General features: G+C 39.1%; 1 pseudogene; it reads right to left on the bottom strand.

The window, feature by feature from the left end:
- Positions 1-7,258: 7,258 nt before the first annotated feature.
- Positions 7,259-10,431, bottom strand: LOC143662439 (MYND-type zinc finger-containing chromatin reader ZMYND8 pseudogene; annotated as a pseudogene).
- Between the last annotated feature and the right edge of the window lie 14,113 nt (positions 10,432-24,544).

Below are 24,544 nucleotides of genomic sequence, written 5' to 3'. Positions count from 1 at the left end.
CTGGTTGTTTAAGAGTGTGTTGTTTAGCCTCCATATATTTGTGTATTTTCTAGCTCTCTGCCTTTTATTGATTTCCAACTTTATTCCATTATGATCTGAGAAAGTGTTTTGTATTATTTCAGTCTTTTAAAATTTATTGAGGCTCACTTTGTGACCCAGCTTATGGTATTTTCTTGAAAATGATCCATGAGAACTTGAGCACAATGTGTATTCTGCTGTTGTGGTTTGTAATGTTTTATAAATGTCAGTTAAATCTTTCATTTATCATATTGTTCAAAACCTTTGATTCCTTATTGATCTCTGTCTAGATGTTCTATCCATTGTGAGAATGAAGAATTGAGATCTCCAGCTATTATGGTAGTGGTGTCTATTTCTCCCTTCAGTGTTGTTAGTGTTTGCCTCATGTATATTGGAGCACACTGGCTTGGTGCATAAAATTATGACTGATACGCCTTCTTGTTTTATTAATACATAGCTTCCTTCTTTGTTTCTTTTAATTGTTTTACATTTGAAGTCTAATATGTCAGATATTAGTATAGCTACCTCTGCTCTTTTCTGGTTGTTGTTTGCATGAAGTATTTTTCCCAACCATTCACTTTCAACTTATTTTTGTCCTTGGGACTAAAGTGAGTCTCTTGTAGATAGCATAGAAATGGGTATTATTTTTTACTCCACTTTGCCAGTCTATGTCTTTTTTAAAATTTTAATATTTTATTGTAAAATCTTAAATACAAACATTCTTGATGTACAAACATTCCATACATGGTGTACAATCAATGGCTCACTATATCATCACATCAGTCTATGTCTTTTGATTGGGGAGCTTAATCCATTAATATTTAATGTTATTACTGTAAAGGCAGTACTTTCTTCTACCATTTTTTCTCTTGAATTTTATATGTCGTGTCTAGTTTTTTTCTCTTTTTACCTTTACCAATAGTCTTCATTTGTATACTCTTCTCCAAACCTCTCTCTCCTGTCTTTTCTTATTTGCCTATAATACTCTCTTTAGTATTTCTTGTAGAGCTGACATCTTACTCACCAATTCTCTCAGTGACTGTTTGTCCAAAAATATTTTAATTTCCCCTCATTTTTTTATAAATGCAAAATCTTAATTTATTATAGACTTTCTTCTTGTCTGTGCAGTCATTCCAGTGTTTCAAGAATTAATAAATATACATTTGTTAAAAACTTCCAGTGTCTAATCTCTCTCATAAGATGTTGTCATAAAAATAGGTTTACATTTTTTCTGTTTTAATAAAACTGGCAGTTGTCTTTTGGTAACAGTTCTGATTGGATTAAAAACTACATCTCTGACCATAGCTGTATGGGATTATTTCTGGACTTTCAATTCTATTCCATTGATCTATATGTCTACTTGACTGTACCATACTGTTTTGACTACTGTGGCTATAGTAAGTTTTGAAGTTGGCAGTGTGGGTCCTTCAACTTTTTTTTTCTCAAGGTTGTTTTAGCTATTCTGGGTCCCTTGCAATTCCATGTGAATTTTAGGATTGACTTTTCCTTTTCAAAAGGCCTTGGGATTTTGATAGAGATCATATTGAATCTGTAGATTGCTTTGGGAAATATTTCTATCTTGTCAATATTGTCTTCCAAACCATGAACACAGTATGTTTATCTATTTATTTAAATCTTTAAAAAAATTTTCAGTAGTGTTTGTAGTTTTCAGTGTATAAGTATTGCACTTTTTTAGTTAAATGTATTCATTAATGTTTTATTATTTTTGGTATTATTCTAAATGGAAGTTCTCTTAGTTTCTCTTTGGACTTTTCATTGCTAGAAATACAAATTATGTTTTGCGTATTGATGTTGTGTGCTGCAGCTTTGCAGCCTCTGGTTTTTTACTTTTTGTTTTCCATTAGCCCTGCCCCCCTCCCTGCTGGGGTAAAATCTCCTGGTTCCTTTAGTGCTTAGTCCAGTTTTATCTGTGCTCAGGGCCTGTTTTCAGTAGCCAGCATTTGCTAATTAGAGCTTGGTTGAGCTAAGCCCTTGCTATTGGTAAATTTTGTTTCTTTTCCCTTTGGGGAACCACCCTGCTGTGCCCATGGTGGACTGGGGGTGATGCCAGCCTCTGCAGTGTGGGAGACTTGCAGTTCTGTGAGGGAATCACAGCCATTCCACCCATTCCAGATTGGTTTACTCTGTGTGTCTGGTCACTGACGACCCCCCCTCCCCCAGCAGTTGTTCTGTACAGTTCCTGGCTATTTACTAGCTTCTCTGGAGGATGAACTAAATTCCACACCTCATTATGTCACCATCTTGCCAAGCTTGTGGTTTGGGGCAACTCACGGGGAGTCACCTCTTCCCCATTGGCTTTGCTTCCTGGGCTTACTGGTCAGAATTCTGTCCCTCCTTTAGGGACTTTGTTCCACTGCCGTGGGTCCTGAATGCTGCCCTGGCCTCTGGGGCATGAGCAGCAGCCTTCCTGTGCTGCACAGTCATAAGTGTCTTTATTAGTATTAGAGGGCCATGTTGGTGCATGGGAGAAGGATGGTGCTGGATGTGGCATTCTGTCTGAGTTCATGGACTCCACGAGGCAGGGGTCAGGCTCTGTCTCTCTCTATTTCTTTTTTATTCCCAATTTCATTCATTTCTGCCCTCATACTTGTTATTTCTTCCCTTCTGCTTGTTTTGGGGTTAGTTTCCTGTTCTTTTTCTACTTCCTCCATGTATTCTGATAGGTCTTTGATTTTAGCTCTTTCTTTTTTAATATGTGTTTAGGGCTCTAAAATTCTCTCTCAGCACTCAGTTTGCTGCATCCTATAAGTTTTTTTTTCACTGTCAAGTGGAATAAGCTTTTTTTAGATTAAAAAGATAACAAACACAAACATTCTTAATATATGATCATCCTGTTTTACATATGTAATCAGTAATTCACAATTTCATCACATGTTGCATATTCATCATCATGATCATTTCTTAGAACATTTGTATCAATTCAGAAAAAGAAATAAAAAGACAACAGAAAAAAATTCATACATACCATACCCCTTACCCCTCCCTTTCATTGATCATTAGCTGCATCCTATAAGTTTTGATGTGCTGTGTTCTTGTTTTCATTCATCTCAAGATATTTACTGATTTCCCTTGCAATTTCTTCTTTGACCTATTGATTGTTTAAGACATGTATTTGCAGATTTTCCAATTCTCCACCTGTTGTTAATCTTCAGCTTCATTCCATTATGGTCAGAGAGAAGGTACTTTGTATGATTTCAATCTTTCTAAATTATTCAGATTTCCTTTGTGTTCCAACATGTGGTCTGTCTTGGAGAATGATCCATGTACACTTTAGAAGAATATATATCCTATTGCTTGGGGGTGCAGTGTTCTGTATATGTCTGTTATATCTAGCTCATTTATCCTGTTTTTCAAGTTCTCTGTTTCCGCATTAATATTGCATCTATTTGCTTTATCTATTGACAAGAGTAGTGTATTGAAGTCTCCAACTGTTATTGTAGAGGTGTCTATTTCTTCCTTCAGTTTTCTTTTTTTGCTTTAAAAATGGGCCATTTATTAGTTTACAAATTTATAGTTCTAAGGCCATGAAAATGTCCAATTAAGGCATCAAGTGGAGGATACCTTTTTTGAAGAAAGACTTCTGGTTTCTAGGGTTCTTCTGTGACTTGGGAAGGCACATGGCTGGCATCTGCTGGTCCTTCTCTTCCAGATTTCACTGCTTTCTGACTACTTCAGAGGCTCTTTCAGCTTCTGTGGGTCCTTGCTTGCTTCTCCAGGAACATCTCTCTAAGCTTTCTCCAAATTCCTCTGCCTTTTATTCTCTCATAAAGGACTCTATTAAAGGATTAATACCCACCTTGAATAGGCTGGGCCACATCTCAATTGAAACATTCTGATTAAAAGTTCCCACCCACAACAGGTCTGCACCAATAAGAGTGCATTAAAAGAACATGACCTTTTCTGGGATTCAACTGAATTAACAGATTCAAACTAGCACAAACACTTAATACTTCCAGGTACATGTGCTGATGAGCAAGTATTATGTACCCCCCAGAAAAGCCATGTTTCAATCTTCATTCAATCTTGTGGGGGCAGCTATTTTATTTGATTTTATTTATTTTTTGGAGGTGTATGGTTCAAAAATCAAATTCGGGTTTCCCATATGGAAGGTAAGCATTCTACCACTGAATGAGGCAGCTATTTATTTTAATTTTCTAAATTTATTTTAATTCTGATTTGATACCACAGAGGTAGAAACTTTTGATTAGATTATCTCCATAGGGATGTGACACCCCCATTTGTGGGTGTGCCCATTGAATAGCTTGAGATGTGACCCCCACTCAGTCAAGGTAGTCTTGATTACTGGAGTCCTTTAAAAGAGGAAACATTTTGAAGAAACCTCAGAGCTGACAGAGAGAGCAGATGTAGATGCTTGGAGAATAGTTGCTTCAGAGAACAGAGACACAGTTGTTTGGAGATGCTTGGAGCCCAGCAGACATTGCTGTGTGCCGTGAGATGTTAAGCAAACCAGTACCTGGAGAGAGCCAAAGGAAGCCAAGAGATGAAAGCCAGCCCGGGAGAAGCAAAGTCAGGAACCCCCACAGGAACAGAGGCTGAAAGCAACACATCCCAGGAGCAAGGGACCAGCAGATGCCAACCAAGTGCCTTCCCAGCTGACAGAATTGTTCTGTACAGCATCAGCTTCTCTTGAATGAAGGTAATCTCTTGTTGGTGCCTTAATTTGGATATTCTCTTGGCCTCAGAACTGTAAACTTGTAATTTATTAAATTCCCTTTTTAAAAGCCATTCCATTTCTTGTATATTGCATTCCAGCAGCTTGACAAACTAATACAGTACATTTCCCAAGACCGATAATATCCACTATGTAACCTTCTTAAGCAGTTATCTGCTTTAAGAAATTTAACATTAGCATAAAACTTACAATATAGATTCCAAGTTTTTGTAAATCCCAATAATGTCTATTTGAGCTTTTTCTCCTTCTTTATGAGACCCAGTCCAGGATCATGTATTGCCGTTTTTTTTTTTTTTAACTTTTTTTATTAATTAAAAAAATTAGCAAACAAAACATTAAGAGATAATTCCAATCTACATATACAATCAGTAATTCTTAATATCATCACATAGTTGCATATTCATCATTTCTTAGAACATTTGCATCCATTTTGTATTGCCGTTTTAAAGTGCAATTTTATTAACATATATTGTATGTACACATATCATATAATCATCCACAGTGTACAATCAATTGTACAGAGTATCATCATATTGCTTTGCATTAATCATCACAGTAGTTTTTTTGTTTCAAAACAGTTTAATTTCAAAAGGTGACGTATTAGTTAGGGTTCTCTGGAGAAACAGAATCAACAGGGAACACTTGCAAATATAAAATTTATAAAAGTGTCTCACGTGACCGCAGGAATGCAGAGTCCAAAATCCACAGGGCAGGCTGTGAAGCCGATGACTGTGATGGATGGTCTGGATGAACTCCACAGGAGAGGCTCACCAGCCGAAGCAGGAATGGAACCTGTCTCCTCTGAGTCCTCCTTCAAAGGCTTCCCGTGATTAGATTAAGCGTCACTCATTGTAGAAGACACTCCCCTTTGGCTGATTACAAATGGAATCAGCTGTGGATGCAGCTGACGTGATCATGATCTAATCCTATGAAATGTCCTCATTGCAACAGACAGGCCAGCGCTTGCCCAATCAGATAAACAGGTACCACAACTTGGCCAAGTTGACACATGTCCCTAACCATGACAGTGAAGAATCTGAAAAAACTGTGGGGAAACCCAGAAAAGCATACCTTGGGAGTCTACTACCTCAGTCACAAAGAAGGACCATCATCAAAAAACATATTTAAGTTTAGTACAAATTTTATACATAGAAAATGTGAAAAAAATATTCCATATGCTAAAAGCAATTATACTTCACAAATCAGGCAAGCTAGGCTATCTTTTTGACAACTGCAATTCACAAATGTTCTCTCTCTTTGTCTCTGTTTTCTTCTAATATTCTCCTTTTATTTCTTCTCTAATATGAGTACCTGACTGGAAAATGTACAGTTTGCATCCTCTTATCAACAATGAAGAGAAAATAAACGAGACTGAAATATATAACAAAATGTACTGGAATGCTATTGTAGAATTGATGTTCTCATATACACACATCACCTTTTGCTTTGTTCAATGCTTTTTGTTTTACACAGCATACAAAATGGTACAACAGCAGACACAGTGTATCAAGACGGCACGGTACAGTCTTATTTTCTCTCATCCTGCCTTTGTTTCATGTTTACATAAAAATGTAAATTCTATCACATAACAGTACACATATGCTTCATCCCAGACCCAAATGTCCTCTGTGTGCATCTTGCCTATGAGTTCTTGCTTCTGAGAGGTAGAGTTGCTCTTGCAAAGTGTGTGTTGTGTTTGAAGGAACCACAAAGCAAAGACTTCTCTTCATTTCAAAGCTTAGGACCCTGAAGTTTTTCTGTTTTCTCCTCTTCTGCAACTGAGCTGAGGAGAGCCTGTTTCTGTTTGTCTTCTGTAAACAGGACATCATTTTCCCTTTTAGGAGTACAGTCATCATTGAAGTCACATAAAATAAACTTACTTCTCCATGTGTCCTCCTGGTTCAGAGAGCTCTCATTTTATAACATAACATTATAGCATGTGAAAGGGGCCGGTGGCTTGTCGTGATGTGCCCCCCGACAGCACAGGCTGTGCCGAAACTCCTGATCTCCATGTGCTGTGGATAGAAATGCAAATAGAAACATCTTGCTTTACCCTGGGCATGCAAGGGCCATTCTCTGGGTGTGACCACCACCCCTGGCCCCACGGTTCAATCACTACTTGGTGATGGGCAGGAGTGACTGGTCATCCCTTCTCTAACATCAAAACATTCTCTCTTTTTAAAAACGTGTTTTTCTTTTTAAAAAAATAAGTTAAAGTTAATACAAGTATAAAAAAAAGGGGAAGTTTCTCTAGGTTCAATGACATCCACAAACTGTACGTTATTTACATCTAAAACATGGATTTCCTGTGGGTGGAACAGTCCTTGGTCAAAGTTAATGCTGTACATTATATAGTGTTGGCTGCCTTTTGCGCTGGGACCCAAGGCAAAACCTAAATGTTTGGAATTCCCAAGTGTGAAGGTGGTTGTTCTCCCGTCTCCTGTGCCTCTCCCCTTTCCTGTTTGGCTGTGGTGTCTGTCCCCTCCCCATCACCATGGGGTGGGCGGTGTGTGTTGCAATTTGTCCCTAGTCCCAGAAGGTGTCCAGCCGAGACACTTTGGGAATGAGACTCTCCGCGCTGGTACAGGCGTGTTGGGAACGTGCTGAGCCCAGTGTCTGTCTCCACTGCTCTAGGGACTGGATTTGCTGCGCTGGGAATGGTCAGATTCTTGGTTGGAGCCTAAGAGGATGGAGGAGGGTGTCTCCCTGGAACCGGAAAGGTCGAGGGCTGCGCCACTGTCCCTGCTTTTCTCCGCTGACGCCCCCTTCTCTATCGAGGCGCTGGCGTGTCTCTGGAGGGGCTGACTGCGTGCTGGCGGAGCTGGCAGTGGACGACGTGTTTACTGTATCGGTTTTCAATCCGGCGTCTGCTTGCTGTTGCCGGGTGGTAGCTGATTGGGTAAACGACTTCAGGTTCGCGGGCTAGTGGGCCTGCTGGCAGGTGCAGTCACAGCAGCTAGTGTTCCAATAGCAGTAGAAGACGGCTTCCTTCTTGCAGATGGCGCACCACTGCTTCTTCTTGGTCTCGTCCACCTTCTGCTGCTTCTCCAGCTCCAGCTGCTTCTTCACCTTGGCGATGAGCCCATCCCGCTCCCGCTCCAGGCTCTGCCACGTCTCCGCCGTGGTCAGCTCCTGGTTGTTTCATTTCGGAGAGCTCTTGCTGGTGCAGCCACTGAAGCGTCTCTGTCTCGATTCTCAGCCTCCGAATCTCAGCTATTGTGCTTCCCGTAGTGTGTTTAGAAAGATCATTATAAGTTTCTGTTATCGTTCTTTTAATTGCATCCATCCTTTTGCTTGTGTACTGGGCGATATCTGAGGCGACATCGGCTGAGGCGTTGGCGATGGCCGGGCCAGCGTTGACTGACTCCGAGTTGGCGACCAGGGTGACGGTGAACGCGGATGGGCACTGCGTGGTCTCCTGCTGGAGAGTTGATGAGTTCCACGCGACCCGCGGCATGGCCGGGCCAGCGACCTCTGTCTGCTTTTCACCCGGCTTCCTGCCGCGATGGCGGCGGCTGGAACCGAGACGGTGGACGTCGGCTGGTGGTGGCCGTGACCCGGCTGGTGGTGGCCGTGACCCCAGCCTTGGGAGTTGGGGAAGAAGAGCGGGTGAGAGCCAGCATTTCAGGGAGAGCCTGGCTGCCTGCCGTCGTGGAGGTTTACCTACAACATCCTGCTTCTGAGATGGATCTTTGGGTTCCTTCTTATTGTTTACACCTCTGCCTCCCCACCTGCCCCCCAAGAACCGTCTTCTCCTAGATCTGTGACAAGTTCACTGTCTGAATCAGAGTCTAGGCCCGAATGTACCGTTGGGAAGTCAGTCATGTTTTGCCCTTCAGTTTATTCTTTGGGGGATGAGGCGAAGGTTTTGCCGTTTCTGAGAAATCCTTCTCCGGCTCTGAGCTGGCGTTTACCTTGACTGCCCCCCAGATCTGCTTTCTCACTGACCTGCCATATGCTTTTCAGCTCCTCTTTCATTTCCACTGGGCTTGGCAGTTTGGTTTTTTTTTTTTTTTTAAACAGCTGGTGGCACTTCGTGGCACTTTTTTCCATTCAACTCCCCTAGTTGTCTTCTGGGTCTCCCGGCTTGTTCCTAGACTTCTGCTCATTGTCACTATTGCTGCTGTGTGACTTCTCAAAATCCTCTGAAGCACTGTGCCATATGGCCATATAAACATCTTCTGAGAGTTCATTTATTCCTCACTGTGCTTTGCAACTCTTTATCGTCTTGTCGAGGTTTAGCTGGAAACTGCTGTGAACCTTCTGCTTGGGAGAGACAAGCCGGGCAGCAGTTGACTGCTGCCGGACCGACTCACCAGCTACTTCAAATCCATCTCGGCTCTGCTTCCATTCAGGATGCTTCCAGTGGTGGAAATTTTGTCCCCTTTCCTCATGACAGGTGTTGATGTTGGGGAGAGAAAGGTTTTGGCCTGCGGGATAAACTCCCTGCTTGACCTGTCTCGGTGCAGGCTGGTGAAGCCGTGCTCTTGTCAGGGTAGTCCTTGTGCTGGAGTGGCTGGATGTGACCTTCTGCTCAGCATCCTGCTCTACATCGGGGCCCACGTGCACGGGTGAGTTGGTGCTCACGGGGGAGCATGGCAGGTCAGACAGGGACATCCTATGGCCCGTGCCCCTGCTCAGCCTGGGCTTGCTCATCAGGGTCTTGGATGACGCTGTCCTGTTGAAGTGGAGGTTGACCTTCTCCCGCCCATCTATCCTGGCAGCATTGGCACTGGGGTTGGTGGGATGGAACAGCATTTGATACTGGCTGTTGGATGTGTAGAGTGTCCAGAACGGAGAGTGATTAAAAACACCTGTCAATATTCGGAATGTAAACCTCCACCTCTTGCATTGCGCTATTGAAGATGCTTTAGTTTTTTTCACAGGAAAAGGAATTTCTTTAGACATGAGGTAGCAATTATTAATTGCAACCCAGGTCCTATTGTGTTGTCCAAAAACAAAAAAATGGTCATGGAGCTGCCCATCTTTATCCCTCAGAGATTTAGTGAGCCAGAATGGAAATCCCTTCAGTTTTGCCCAGATCAAAGGATGCAGATTGTTACAGGGCTCACAAAATCAGTTATCTCGTTTTTGGCAAGCAGCTAGGTAACATTCTGGATATAATGATTTCATTCATTTCATGTTCACAGATTTTGATGACAAATTTTAGCTATTTGTGTCAACTTGCAATTTCCCCCATTGAAATGGTGCAATTGTGCAAAATCCATTTTGCATCAGCCGGGAAGGCTTCTGTGCAGCCATACATTTTTTTTTAGCGTTGTTTTCCAATGTACAAAAGTCCATGGGATGGAAGATGTATTCTGCATAGTCAGAGTGCTGTTCCAATGGAATGGGCTTCTGGAACACATCTGTCCCTGGCTGCTTCATTTTATGAACGACGAACTTGAGCAGGTATGATAACTGTTCAGTGGTGAGCATTGTCATGGTTTTACTCTGGGTCTCGATGCATTCTGCTTCTGTAATGTTCTCATATTCAAGACAAAACCAGTCTACCTCTGGTTCTGATGTCAGTCTCACACACTCAGCATGATAAACCTGGGGGCAGAGCTAACAGCAAAGGACTGGCATACCCAGTGACAAACCCAGCAGTAGAAATCATTCCGTCCATCCTAAGGTACAACATCAACAGGGTTTGTGGTGAGTGGCTGCTTCAGATAGTAAAATGGACCATGTCTCATCAAGAATGAAGGCTATTGGATTACAGTTCAACAGTACCAGGTATTTCCCTCTAGCTACTCTAATAGCTGAAAAGGGGTATCTATGTACTGCATAAGAAGAACTTCCAGAATGACCTCTTGACTCTATTTGAAATCTCTCAGCCACTGAAACTTTGTTTCGTTTCTCTTCCCCTTTCAGTCAAGAAATCTGTCTCAATCTCATGAAGCTGGGGCCAGCCTTATCCCTGTGAGTCATGTCTCATGTAGTGGGGGGGAGGGAAGGTCAATGAGTTCACTTGTAGAGTTGTCTTAGAAAGAGAGGCTACATCCGAGCAAAAAGAGTGGTTCTCTGGGGTTACTAACTCTTAAGCATAATCATATGTAGGCTTGCATATTCTCCTTTGCAGGAATAAATTTTATAAGAACAAGCCCCAAGATCAAGGGCCTGGCCCATCAACTTGACAGTCCCCAGTGCTTGTGAGTATATCAGGTCTTCTCCAGGTGGGGAAGTTTAATATTTCCACCTTTTCCCCCAGTCCCTCAAGGAGACGTTGCAAATACTTTCTTTTTTATCTACTGCTCAGATTACTCTGAGATGTATCAGGGAATCACACTAACCCGTACAAACCAACAAGATTTTACTCCTTATTCAAGGTTCCATGTAATTATGGTGTTCAAGTAAACTGACCATCCAGGTTAAATTAGATATTGTGCTACTGAAAAAATAAATTTTGCACCGAATAAACATCTCTTCCTTTGCCTTATACAGAAGTTGAAATTTTAATAGATCATCACTATCATTCTTTACCCTTTAGTCTGATATACCTTAGTCCTAACCACATCAGTTTCATTCATATCTCGAATTGAAGTCTGATCACTTTTTTCAGTGTTTTAACAATTGCTCTATGGGATAATGCTGACTTTCATGCCTGCCGAACTCTAGCTCTGAGTCTCAGGTGTCACACAGATACTCAAAGTTCCAGGGAATGACCAGGTTATACACAAAGAGTGTAACATCTCAGAATTTAGAAATAACAGTTACCACTCCAGAATAGATGTGACTGCTGTAAGAGCTTGCAATCTAGGAACCTTTACTATATGCTTTCCCCTGATTATCTATGCTCTCAAATTCAATTTTCAGAGTTTGCACATTATAGTTGGTCCATATTAGCGAGGTATTATACTATTATTTGTCTTTCCTCTTCTGGACTGTTTCACTCAACACAGTGTCCTTAAGTTTCATTCACCTATTTGCATGCCTCCCTCTTCCTTCTGTCTTGCCAGTGTTTGCCTTGTGTATTTTGGGGCACCATGTTTAGGTGCATAAATATTTGTGATTGCTGTTTCTTCTTGGTGGATTGCCCCTTTTATTGATATAAAGTATCCTTTTTGACATTTTTTTTCAAGTGATTCAAACTTTATAGTTCAAATCAAAATCTCTAACTCCGCAAGCATATTTACAGTTTTAAAATGCACATTTTAAACTTGAGATTCAAAAGCTTGAGGCAAAAATTCATGTATTGCCTGAAATACATCAAGACCATTAAATGTACCTACATATAAAAATGCTGGAGGATACGAATCAGTCTTAAAAATTAAAAAAAAAAATTAACAAGTATGAAAACATCAGGATTATATAGGAAGAAGACCAAAGAGGTGTAGACAAAATTGGAAAGCCCCATTAATATCGATCAAAGGTGATAATCTCCATGAGAGAAGAGTTCAGGAACGTTGGTAGGCAGTTCTGTCAACATCAACCAAGACCAAGCTTAATAATCAAAGAAAATAAAATAGTCGTAACAGGTAAAAATTGGCTAGAGTTTGAAATTTATTATTTTCCATTGGTCCCTTTGCACCTATTACCACATTCAGCCCAGAGAATGGCTAGAGAGGGTTAGGGCAACTTCAGAGTCCACAGGAGACTAAGAGGGTAAGCTGTGAAGTCAGGTGTGATTCAGGTTTACAGCTGCCAGTTCAGGAACATCCAAATGCCCAGGAGTACAGCAGATGTTTTTACTCTCTTTAAAATAATTCTGATTGCTAGGTGGCATTCCTATTCTGATTCAATGATCTGGCACCTTTCCGTCATATGATCTGGCATTTTCAGCCTCACACATGGCTGCACGGACCATAAAGTGGTCCCAAGGATGGTCTCTAAACCACTAGACTTCTTAAAAATTAGGGAATTTTTAAGTGCAAGGAACAGTTCTTAGTTTGTTTTTGCAGCCTAAGATCTCAAATCTCATAGTCCATTGACTGGGCTTTTGCCTCCAGCAAATCAAATCATGGAGCCTTTATCAATGACATGATGTTTGAATTGTCTTTCCTGCAGATAAGTTGCATGAATATCATTTCTTGGTTTTTACAGGCACTTTCCTGCCTGGACTCTGGTTTTGGAGAACTCCCATTCTTTCTCTCTATACTTCCTCTCCTTGTGCCAACTGGGAAAGTGCATCTGATTTGAAAACCTGACATCCCACTGAGACAAGATGACTGAAATTCTCCAGCATCACTTCTCTGAACAGCTCTCTCTGGGATGTGTGCAGCAATGTCCACTCTTCCTGGGTGAAGTCTACAGTTACGTCTTTGAAGATTATTTACTCCTGGGCTATGATAGCCATCGCTATCTTGGGCCTATCACAGCCATCCCCTCTTTGACTCTTACAATAGCTTTTGACTGAAACTCTGTTTTGTCTGATATTAATATAGCTACCACAGCTTTTATTTGTTTACTGTTTTCAAGGAATGCATTTTCCATCATTTCATGTTCAACCTGTTTGTGTCTTTGAGTCTAAGATGAGTCTCTTGTAAACAACATATAGTTGGATCATGCTTTTTTTATCCATTCTGCAAACTCTATTTTTTTTTTTACCTTTGCAGTAGTTATGCAAAAACTTATTTATATTTGTACTGTTAATTGGTGGAACACATGAGTCTATATAACTCCTTTCAATCATGTCTTACCTTCAGTATGGTAATATTATTTAAAGACCCACTAACAAACTGCCTTCACTTCTATCTATTCCCTTACAATTAAGTTTAATCTCATTAGCAAACTGTTCACCCATCTCTAGCTTCTGTGTATCTCCAGGTTCCCTATATTCTGTATCATAAGACTCTGATTTTATGTTTACCATGGTCATAAAAGTGGACTCATACGGTATCTGTCCTTTTGTGTCTGGCTAATTTCACTCAGCATTATATCCTCAAGCGTCATCCAAATTGTCATGAGATTCAGGGTATCATTTCATCTTGCTGCCACATAATATTCCATCATATGTATATACCACATTTTATTAATCCACTCATCTGTTGACAGGCACTTGGATGGTTTCCATCTTTTAGCGACTGTGAAAACTGCTGCTATGAATGTTGGTGTACAAATCTCTGTTTGTGTCACTGCTTTCAGCTCTTCTGTGTTTATACTGAATAGTGGTATTGCTGGGTCTTAGGGCAGCTCGATAGTTTTCTAAAGAACTGCCAGACTATCTTCCATAGTGGCTGTACCTTTATACATTCCCACCAGCAGTGCATAAGTGTCCCAATTTCTCCACATCCTCTCCAATATTTATAGTTTTCTGTTTGTTTAATAGCAGCCATTGTTATAGGTGTGAGATGGTATCTCACTGTAGTCTTGATTTGCATTTCCCTTATAGCTAGTGAGAATGAGCATCTCTTAATGTGATTTTTTTTAACTTTTTAAATTGTGGAATATAACATATATACAAAGCAAAGAAAGAAAAAAGCAATAGTTTTCAAAGCATTGCTTAACCAATAGTTACAGGGCAGATCCCAGAGTTTGTCATGGGCTACCATACCATCATCTCAGATTTTTCCTTTCAGCTGCCCAAGAATATAGGAGGTTAGGAAGAATAAATATTTTTTTATCATCACAATTGACTTTTGTCAAAAATAGCATATATACAAAAAAGCAATAACTTTCAAATCACAGCACAGCAATTAGTTGCAGAACAGATTTTAGAGTTTGGTATGGGTTACAATTCCACAATTTTACGTTTTTACATCTAGCTGCTCTAAGATACTGGAGACTAAAAGGATTGTTGATTTAGTGATTCAGCAATCATATTTGTTTGTTAAGCCCTACCTTCTCGTATAACTCTACCATCACCTTTGATCTTTCTATCCCACTCTTTAGGGGTATTTGGGCAATGGCCTTCTAACTTTTTCATGTTGGAAGGGGCTGTCAATAAAATGGAGTAGGGAGATAATATGGGGTAGCTGATGTTCTGGAGAGGCTGGGCCCTCTAGGTTTCAGGACTTATCTGGTCTACAGACTCATCTGGAGGTTGTAGGTTTCTGAAAAGTTACCCTAGTGCATGAAATCTTTGTAGAATCTTATATATTGCCCTAGGTGTTCTTTAGGATTGGCTGGAATGGTTTTGGTTGGGGTTTGGCAAGTTATGATAGGTAGCAATGTCTAACAGACGCTTGCCTAATAGTGGTCTCAAGAGTATCCTCTTGACTCTATTTGAACTCTCTCAGCCACTGATACTTTATTAGTTAACTTCTTTCCCCACTTTTGGTCAGGATGACATTGTTGATCCCATGGTGTCAGGGCCTGACTCATCCCTGGGAGTCATCTCCCACACCACCAAGGAGACTTTCACCCCTGGATGTCATGTCCCACGTAGAGGGGAGGGCAATGATTTCACTTACAGAGTTGGGCATAGAAAGAGTGAGGCCACATCTGAGCAACAAAAGAGGTGCTCCAGAAGTAACTCTTATACTATAAGAGTTACTTAACCTATAGTTAGGCTAAGCTTCCCCACTATATACATAAGCTTCACAAGAGTAATCCTCAAGATCAAGGGCTTGGCCTATTGATTTGGGTGACCCTAATGTTTGACTCAGGGTCAGAGGATTTCCTGATGGCAATATTTTTTCTCCCATCCTCAAGGAACTTTGCCAATATTTTTTGATTATCTGCTTAATATATTCTAGGATGTATCCAGGTATTGCATTAAGCCATACAGGATTAAAGGGCCTCGTTCTTTTTTTTTTAATCTTTTTATTTTATTTTTTTTAAATACCACCAAAAAAAAATCACAAAGAAAATGCAAACATTCCTATTTTGATCATTCCATTCTACATATAATTCACAATATCATCATATAGTTGCATATTCATCATCATAATAATTTCTTGGAACATTTGCATCTATTCAGAAAAATAAATAAAACGAAAACAGAAAAAAAATTTATACATACCATACCCCTTACCCCTTCCTTTCATTGATCACTAGCATTTCAAACTAAATTTATTTTAACATTTGTTCCCCCTATTATTTATTTTTATTCCATATGTTCTACTTGTCTGTTGACAAGGGAGATAAAAGGAGCATCAAACACAAGGTTTTCACAATCACACAGTCACATTGTGAAAGCTATATCATTATTCAATCATCATCAAGAAACATGGCTACTGGAACACAGGTCTACATTTTCAGGCAGTTCCCTCTACCCTCTCCATTACATTTTGAATAACGAGGTGATATCCACTTAATGTGTAAGAATAACCTCCAGGATGACCTCTTGACTCTGGAGTCTCTCAGCCATTGACACTTTGTCTCATTTCACTCTTCCCCCTTTTGGTCGAGAAGGTTTTCTCAATCCCTTGATGCTGAGTCTCAGCTCATTGTAGGATTTCTGTCCCACATTGCCAGGAAGGTCCGCACCCCTGGGAATCATGTCCCACGTAGACAGGGGGAGGGTGGTGAGTTTGCTTGTTGTGTTGGCTTGAGAGAGAGGAAGGGCCTCGTTCTTATTCTGGGTTCCCTGTGTTTTAATTGTTCAAATGAGCTATCCAGGCAGGTTGAGTTAGATTATGTGCTACAGAAAATTTAGGTTCCAGACAAAATAAACTTTTCTGCCTTCATTCTCAAAGAGTAGGTGCATTCTAAAATGCAATGTCGGGCGGGCCGCGGTGGCTCAGCGGGCAAAGTGCTTGCCTGCCATGCCGGAGGACCTCGGTTCGATTCCCGGCCCCAGCCCATGTAAAAAACAAACAAACAAACAAAATACAATAAAACAAGAAAATGTTTAAAGATGTTTCCCTTTCTTCCTCCCTTCCATCCTTCCTTCCTTCTCTCTGTCTTTCCTTCCCTTCCTCCCTCTCTCTTTAAAAAAAAAAAAAAAAAAAAAAAAATAAAATGCAATGTCTTCCTTACCCCTGTATTCTGAATTACCTTAACCCCGACCTGATTGGCTTCATTCTTATCTCTAAATACCAGGCTGTAGATATATAAAACAGGCTCTCAAAATCCAGAAATAATAATCACTGCTCTGGACTAAATGTGTCTGCTATAAGAGCTTACAATCTAGGCCCCTGTTTTCCTGTAAGCATTTTCTAAAGGAGACCATACAATAATTGTTTTTTCATTTCTGGCTTATTTTGCCTCACCACATGTTCCACAGGCTCATTCACATCATTGCATGCCTCATGACTTTGCTCCCTTTTGTAGCAGCGCAATATTCGATCATATGTACACAACATCATTCGCCAATCTACTTCTCAGTCAGGGCATCCTTCAGCCACCTGCATTCATTGGGCATCATGTATACTCAGAGTCCACAGCCCACCAACCCTTTCAATTTTACATAGTTTCATTGTTTCCAAGAGAAAGATAACCAATAAACAACACCCTCACCAAATAGGAAATCTAAAGCTCCCCTTAACTCTTATCCCTTCCCCCATCATTTACCCCTGCTGTTGCTGTGGTACAGCCGGCTGATGTTTACCTGTTAAACACAGCCCATAGCATGCAATGGCAACTCCCCCCGTCCCCCATTTCCTGGACTTAGTGTTGTACACAAATCATACCTTTGAAGTAGTTCTTGCAAGAACTTGTTTATATTTCTAGTGTTAATCAGCGGGACACATAGGTCTATAAAACCCCTTTCAATCTTATTAATCTTCAATATGGTAATACTTATAGACCCACTAGAGAATCACCTTACTTCTATCTATTCCCTTAACTTTGAGTTCAACTTCATTAGCTAATCTTTCACCCATCTCTAGCTTCTATGTATCTCTAAGTCTTCAATATTCTGTATTATTAGCCTCTGATTTTAGCTTTACCATGGTCATAAAAGTGGAGTCATACATATCTATCCTTTTGTGTCTGGCTTGTTTTGCTCTGCGTTATGTCCTCAAGGCTCATCTATCTTGTCATGTGCTTCAGGACAAAATTTCGCCTTACTGCTGCATAAAATTCCATCATATGTATATATCACAATTTGTTAATCCACTAATCTGTTGGTGGGCATTTTGGTTGTTTCCATCTTTTCGCGATTGTGAATAATGCTGCTATGAACATTGGTGTGAAAATGTCTGTTTGTTTCACTGCTTTCAGCTCTTCTGGGTATATACCAAGTAGTGCTATTGCTGGGTCATAGGGCAACTTGATATTTAATTTCCTAAGGAACCGCCAAACTGTCTTCCATAGTAGCTGTACCCTTATACATTCGACCAGCAGTGTCCCAGTTTCTTCACATCCTCTCCAAAATTTAGTTTCTTGTTCATTTAATAGCAGTCATTCTTATAGGTGTGAAGTGGTATCTCATTGTAGTCTTGATCTGCATTTTCCTTATAAATGAAAATGAGCATCTCTTCATGTGCTTTTGAGCCATCTATATTTGCTCTTCAGAAAAATGTCTATTCATATCTTTAGCCCATTTTATAGTTGGGCTGTTTGTTCTTTTGTGTTGAGTTGTGTGATTTCTTTATGTATACAGAATACCAAACCTTTGTCCGATATGTCATTTCCAAATATTTTCTCCCATTGAGTTGACTGCCTCTTCACCTTTTTGACAGTCTTTTGAGGTGCAGAAGCATTTGATTTTGAGGAATTCCCATCCATCTATCTTTTCTTTTATTGCTTGTGCTTTGGATATAAAGTTTAGGAAGCTACCTCCTATTACTGGGTCTTGAAGATATTTCCCTACATTTTCTTCTAGAAGCTTTATGGTACTAGTTCTTATATTTAGATGTTTGATCCACTTTGAGTTAATTTTTGTATAGGGTGTAAGATAAGGGTCCTCTTTCATTCTTCTGGCTATTGATATCCTGTTCTCCCATGCTTATTTATTGAAAAGGCTATTTTGTTCCAGTTCAGTGGATTTGGGGGCCTGGTTAAAAATCAGTTGACCATACATTTGTTGGTCTATTTCTGTGCTCTTGATTCAATTCCATTGGTTAATACTTCTATCTTTGTGTCAGTACCATGCTGTTCAGCACTATGGCTTTATAATAAATTTTAAAGTCAGGAAGTGTTAATCCACCCATTTCATTCTTCTTTTTTTAGGATGCTTTTAGCTATTTGGGGTCTCTTTCCCTTCCAGATGAATTTGGTTACTAGCTTTTCCAAGTCTTCAAAGTAGATTGTTGGAATTTTGATTGGTACTGCGTTGAATCTGTAGATTAATTTGGGGAGAATTAACATCTTAACTATATCTAACATTCCTATCCATGAGCAGAGAATGTCTTTCCAGCTATTTAGATCTTATTTGATTTCTTTTAGCAATGCTTTGGAGTTTTCTGTGTACAAGTCCCTTTACGTCCCTAGTTAAGTCCATTCCTAGAGACTTGATTCTTTTAGTTGCTATTTTGAATGGATTTTTTCCCTTAAGTGACTCCTGGGTTAGGTCATTGCTTCTGAATGGAAACATTACTGATTGTTGCACGTTAATTTTATAACCTGCCACCTTGCTGAATTCGTTTATTAGCTCAAGTAACTTTGTTATAGATATCTCAGAATTTTCTAAGTGTAGTATCATGTTAACTACAAATAATGAAAGTTTTATCTCTTCCTTTCCAATTTGGATGCATTTTATTTCTTTTTCCTGTTGATTGCTCTAGCTGGAATTTTTAGTATCGTGTTGAATAGTGGTGACAGAGGGCATCCCTGTCTTGTTCCTGGTCTTGGGAGAAAGCTTTCAGTCTCTCTTCATTGAGTACGATGCTGGCTATGGGTGTTTTATATGTGCCCTTTATCATATTGAGGAAATTATCTTTGATTCCTATCTTTGAAAGTGTTTTTATCAGAAAAGGATGTTGAATTTTGTGGAAAGCTTTTTCAGCATCAATCGAGATTATTATGTGATTTTTCCCTTTTGATTTGTTAATGGGCTGTATTACATTAATTAATTTTCTTGCATTGAATTATCCTTGCATTCCTGGTAGACTTTGTGTGCTTTTTAGCCATCTGTATTTGCTCTTCAGAAAAATGTCTAATCTTCAGTTCACTTTGTAATTGGGTTGCTTGTTCTTTTGTTGTTGAGTTGTATGATTTAATTTTGGATACAGGATATCAAACCTTTATCTGAGGTGTGATTATCAAATATTTTCTCCCATTGAGTTGGCTGCCCACCTTTTTGAAAAAGTCTTTTGAGGCACAAAAGCATTTGATTTTGGGTGGGCAACAGTGTCTCAGTGTCAGAATTCTCTCCTGCCATGCCAGAGACCTGGGTTTCATTCCCAGAGCCTACCCATGCTGAAAAAAAAAGCATTTGATATTGAGGAGTTCCCATTTACCTATTTTTTTCTTTCATTGCTTGTGCTTTGGGTGTAAAGTTTAGGAAGTTACCTCTTATTACTAGGTCTTGAAGATATTTCCCTACTTTTTCTTCTAGAAGCTTTATGATACTAGTTCTTATATTTTTAAGGTGTTTGATCCAATTTGAGGTAGGTTTCGTATAGGGTATAAGGTAAAGCTCTTCTTTCATTCTTCTGGCTATTAAGATCTGGTTCTCTGACACCCATTTACTGAAAAGACAATTTTGCCCCAGTTCAGTGGATTTGGGAACCTTGTCAAAGATTACTTTACCATAGATATATATATTTTTTGGTCTATTTCTGTGCTCTTGATTCAATTCCATTGGTCAATACTTCTATCTTTGTGTCAGTACCATGCTGTTTTGACCACTGTGTCTTTATAATACATTTTAAAATCAGGGAGTGTTGTACTTCCAGGAATATGGCCTAATAGACTAACTTGAACTTAGCCTTGCTCCACAGAAAAGTTAGAGAAGGGACAGGAGGGCAACTTCATACAAGGGAAACCAAATAAGACTGAGTACAGACTACTCAACTAGCAGGAGGCGAGAAGGCAGTGGTATGATATATTCTCTGCCAGAGGTGAGAAGGCTGTGGTATGATATATTCAAGATCCTGAAAGAGAAAGACATCCAGCCGAGAATTCTGTACCCAGCCAAACTGTCCTTCAAAATTGAGGGAGAGATCAAAGTCTTCATAGACAAAGAAGTCCTGAAAGAATTTGTCAAGAAATAATGAAAGAAGCATTGCTGGCTGAAAAAAAACAAACAGGAGAGGGAAGTCTGGAGGGGGGGCACAGAATTGAAGAGTACTACTAAGGGTAATTTAAAGAATACAAAAAGAAAGAGGGGGAAAAGAATATATAGATCTGACAAATAAAATTAAAAAGATAAGATGGTGGAATCAAGAAATGCCTTTTTAGTAATAACTTTGAATGTTAACAGACTAAATTTACCAATTAAAAGATACAGAATGGATTAAGAAACATAATCCAGTTACATGCTACTTACAAGAGACTCATCTTAGACACAATGATACAAATAGATTGAAAGTGAAAAGATGGAAAAAGATTTTCCTGCAAGTTGTAACCAGAAGAAAGCAGGAGTATATACTAATATCAGACAAAATAGACTTCAAATTTAAAGACATCATAAGAGACAAAGAAGGAGACTATATACTAATCAAAGAGTCAATTCACCAAGAAGATATAACAATCATAAATGTTTATGCTCCCAATTAAGGAGCTCCAAAGTGCATGAAACAGACATTGCAAAGCTGAAGGGTGATAGGTGTTTCAACAATAATAGTAGGAGACTTTAATGAGCCACTCTCCTCTATAGATAGAACATCAAAACAGAGGATCAACAAAGAAATAGAGAAGTTAAATAATTTGATAAATGAATTAGACCCAAGAGACATTGCACCCCAAAGGGAAAGGCTATAAATCTTCTCTAGTGCTCATGGAACATTCTCCAGGATAGATCATATGCTGGGGCACAAAACAGGTCTTTATAAATATAAAAATGTTGAAATTATTCACTTTCTCTGATCACAATGGAATGAAGCTGGATCTCAATAAACACTAATGAATAAGAACACTCACAAATATATGGAGATTAAAATAATACACTCTTAAGCAACCACTGGGTCAAAGAAGAAATTGTTAGAGAAATAAGTAGCTATCTGGAGATAAATGAAAATGAAATACAATTTATCAGAACTTACGGGATGTGGCAAAGACTGTGCTGAGAGGGAAATTTATTGCCCTAAGTGCCTATATTAAAAAACAAGAAAAAGCAAAAATCGAGGACTTAACAGCAAACCTGAGGAACTGAGAAAGTACAGCAAACTAAACCCAAAGCAAATAAAAGAAGAGAAATAACAAAGATTAAAGCAGAGATAAATGAATGGGAGAACAAAAGAACTATAGAAAGAATCAATAAAACCAAAAGTTGGTTCTTTGAGAAAAATCAATAAAATTGATGTGCCACTAGCAAGACTGAGAAAGAAAAAAGAGAGAATGCAAATGGACAAAATCAGAAATGAGAAGGGGTGCATTACCACCGACTCTGAAGAAATAAAATAAATCACAAGAGGATACTATGAACAACTACATGTCAACAAACTAGACAACTTAGATGAAATGGACAAATTCCTGGAGACCCAGAAACAAGCTACACTAACTCAGGAAGGAATAGAAGATCTCGACAAACCAATTACAAGTAAAGAGATTCAATCAGTTATCAAAAATCTTCCTACAATGAAAAGCCCAGGGCCAGATGCTTCACAGGGGAATTTTATCAAATCTTCCATAAAGAACTAACACCAATCCTGCTCAAACTTTTCCAAAAAATTGAGGAAAAAGAAACTCTATCTAACTCATTTTATAAAGCTAATATCAAAACCGGGTAAAGATGCTATAAGAAAGGAAAACTACAGGCCACTTTCCTTAATGAACATAGATGAAAAAATTCTCAATAAAATATTAGCAAATCGAATTCAACAGCACATTAAAAGAATTACACACCATCACCAAGTGGGGTTTATACCAGGAATGCAAGTATGGGTCAACACAAGAAAATCAATTGATGTAATACAGCACATTAAAAAATCAAAAGGGAAAAAAATCACATGATCATTTCAATTGATGCTGAAAAAGCATTCAACAAAATTCAACATCCTTTTCTGATAAAAACACTTCAAGAGATAGGAATCAAAGGTAACTATCTCAATATGATAAAGGGAATACATGAAAAACTGATTGCCAACATCATACTCAATGGAGAGAGACTGAAAACTTCCCCCCTAAGATCAGGTACAAGATAAGGATGCCCACTGTCACCACTATTATTCAACATTGTGCTAGAAGTTCTTGCTAGAGCAATCAGGCAGGACAAAAAATAAAAGGCATTCAAATTGGAAAGGAAGAAGTAAAACTCTCATTTGCAGATGATATGATACTATATACCTGGATGATCCTGAGAAATCTATAGCAAAGTTAGTTGAGCTAATAAAAACATTCAGCAAGGTGGTGGGATATAAAATTAATGTGAAAAAAAAACCCAGTAAAATTTCTATAGACAAGCAATGACCTAGCTTAGGAGTCAGTCAAGGAAAAAATTCCATTCAAGATAGCAACTAGAAGAATCGAATATTAGGAATGAATATTAACTAGGGATGCAAAGGACTTGTACACAGAAAACTACATAGCATTGCTAAAAGAAATCAAAGGAGATCTAAACAGATGAAAAGATATTTCCTGCTCATGGATAGGATGGCTAAATATAGTTAAGATGTCAATTCTCCCCAAAATTGATCTACAGATTCAACATAGTACCAATCAAAATTCCAACAACCTACTTTGAAGATTCGGAAAAGCTAACTACCAAATTCATCTGGAAGGGAAAGACCCTGCATAAATAAAAGCATCCTAAAAAAGAAGAACGAAGTTTTAAAACCTATTATAAAGTCACAGTGGTCAAAACAGCATGGCACAAAGACAGAAGCATTGACGAATGGAATTGAATCAAGAGTGAAGAAATAGACCACCGAATCTATGGTCAACTGATTTTTGAAAAGGCCCCCAAATCCACTGAATTGGGACAAAATAGTCTTTTCAGTTAATGGGCATGGAAGAACTGGGTATCAATAGCCAAGAGGATGAAAGAGAATCCCTAACTTACACCCAACACAAAAATTAACTCAAAGTGGATCAAACATCTAAATATAAGAACTAGCACGAGAAAGCTTCTAGAAGAAAATGTAGGGAAACATCTTCAAGACCTAGTAATGGGAGGTAGCTTCCTAAACTTTACACCCAAAGCACAACAACCAAAGGAAAAATAGATACATGGGAACTCCTCAAAATCAAATGCTTCGGGTGGGCCACAGTGGCTCAGAAGGCAAGAATGCTTGCCTGCCATGCCAGAGGACCTGGGTTCAATTCCCAGTGACTGCCCATGTAAAAAAAAAAAAAAAGAAAAGAAAACAAACAAACAAAAAAAATTCAAAAGCTTCTGCACCTCAAAAGGCTTTGTCAAAAGCCAACTCAATGGGAGAAAATATTTGGAAATCACATATCAAACAAAGGTTTGATTTCCTGTATATACAAAGAAATCATACAACTCAACAACAAAAGAACAAACAACCCAATTATAAAACGGGCTAAAGATATGAATAGGCATTTTTCTGAAGAACAAATATAGATGGCTCAAAAGCACATGAAGAGATGTTCATTTTCATTGGCTATAAGGGATATACAGATCAAGACTAGAACGAGATACCACCTCACACCTATAAGATTGACTGCTATTACACAAACAGGATACTATAAATTTTGGAGAGGATGTGAAGAAACTGGGACATTTATGCACTGCTGGTGGGAATGTATAATGGTGCAGTCACTATGGAAGACTGTTTGGTGGTTTCTTAGGAAACTAAATATCGAGTTACCCTATGACCCAGCAATGGCACTACTTGGTATATACCCAGAAGAGCTGAAAGCAGTGACACAAACAGACATTTGCACACCGACGTTCATAGCAGCAGTATTCACAGTCGC

This window comes from Tamandua tetradactyla, chromosome 18 (assembly GCF_023851605.1).
Source record: "Tamandua tetradactyla isolate mTamTet1 chromosome 18, mTamTet1.pri, whole genome shotgun sequence".
NCBI lineage: Eukaryota > Metazoa > Chordata > Mammalia > Pilosa > Myrmecophagidae > Tamandua > Tamandua tetradactyla.
The sequence above is the reverse complement of the archived record's forward strand: the minus strand, read 5'-3'. Positions and strand labels throughout refer to the sequence as shown.